Consider the following 1,455-nt stretch of genomic DNA (forward strand, 5'->3'; position numbering starts at 1 on the left):
TTGTTCCCTTGGGTTCGATTCAGTATTACTCGGTAGGCTACCTTGTGGTCGTTCAAAAATTAATTTAGTGAGTTATCCTATCTGAGTTTCGAGCTTTTAGATCGACGCTTGTTGATTCTTAAGTGTTGTTTCGGTATTCTAAAAATGAGGTTCTGACACCGAGATAAATTTTGTTAGCATCTCCTTAAGGGTTGACTTTTTTTCCTATTGGAAAGATGGTTGTTGAAAACCTGGGGGATGTTGTGGCCTTTGATTTCCTTGGCCACCCCACGAGAAGTTGGGATGGTTCCTCCAACCTGCATTATAAGTGTTACTGTATGGGTTATTTTGAGATTTAGAATTATTATTACCCATATATTGAACTTGTTCCTCCTCGGTGCTAGGGTTGAAAGATTGATATTCAATATGCACTCCTCCTCCATTTGCATCGCACCTCATCACTGGATGTACCTGAGTAGAACCATATAAACTGTCAATCTTTTTATTTAACAGTTCTACCTGGTTAGGTAGCATAGTAACCGCGTTGTGGTTGAAAACATCAGCTGCTTTTTTCGACTTTGTTCTCATGACTTGCCACTGATAGTTATTTACTGACATCTCTTCAATAAATTCGTAAGCCTCTTCAGGTGTTTTGTTATTCAAAGTTCCACTAGTGGCTGTGTCGATAAGTTGCCTTGTTGAGGGGTTCACACCGTTGTAAAACGTCTGAACCTGTAGCCATAGAGGTAACCCAAGGTGAGGGCACCTTCTCAATAGATCCTTGTATCTCTCCCATGCATCATAAAGTGTTTCTAGATCCATCTGCACAAAAGAAGAGATATCATTCCTCAACTTAGCCGTTTTAGCCGGCGAGAAATATTTAAGTAAGAATTTTTTGATCTTTTGTTCCCAAGTAGTGATTGACCCTTGTGGTAACGAGTTCAACCATTGTTTAGCTTTGTTCCTCAATGAAAAGGGAACCAACCGCAGCCGAATGGCATCGTAAAAAATGCCAGTGATCTTAAAAGTGTCGCAAAACTCTAGAAAATTCGCCAAATGAGTGTTAGTATCCTCGTCCCGTAAACCATCATGTAACACCCCGAACCCGAGACCATCGCCGGTGTCGGACACGAGGGGTTAGCAAGCCAAGTTCACTTGTTTTGCCCATCCATTTGACATTTCCAGTCAGGCTGGAAAAACTGCGTCACTGTCGCCTTAAAAATCATATCTCGAGTTTCAAAACTCGGAAACTGGTTTCGTAAATTTTCCATGAATTTAGACTCATATATCCATCCATGGATTTATTTATAGGATTTTTGGTCGGGCCAATTGGTACAGTTTATTAGTTAAATTCACCCATGTTACAGGGATCGACTGCTCTGACCTTCGCGCGGTATAACTTGAATATCTCTCTGTACATGGCTTTAATGCTGGTGCCGTTTGTTTCTAATGAAACTAGACTCAAAATGGAATCTG

General features: G+C 40.8%; 1 non-coding gene across 1 annotated transcript; it reads left to right on the plus strand.

The window, feature by feature from the left end:
* Window positions 1-727: 727 nt before the first annotated feature.
* Window positions 728-834, plus strand: LOC128295808 (small nucleolar RNA R71). Its single transcript, XR_008286357.1, has one exon. It is a non-coding gene; the product is annotated as a small nucleolar RNA R71 (small nucleolar RNA).
* Window positions 835-1,455: the final 621 nt, after the last annotated feature.

Source organism: Gossypium arboreum, chromosome 7 (assembly GCF_025698485.1).
Source record: "Gossypium arboreum isolate Shixiya-1 chromosome 7, ASM2569848v2, whole genome shotgun sequence".
NCBI classification, from domain to species: domain Eukaryota; kingdom Viridiplantae; phylum Streptophyta; class Magnoliopsida; order Malvales; family Malvaceae; genus Gossypium; species Gossypium arboreum.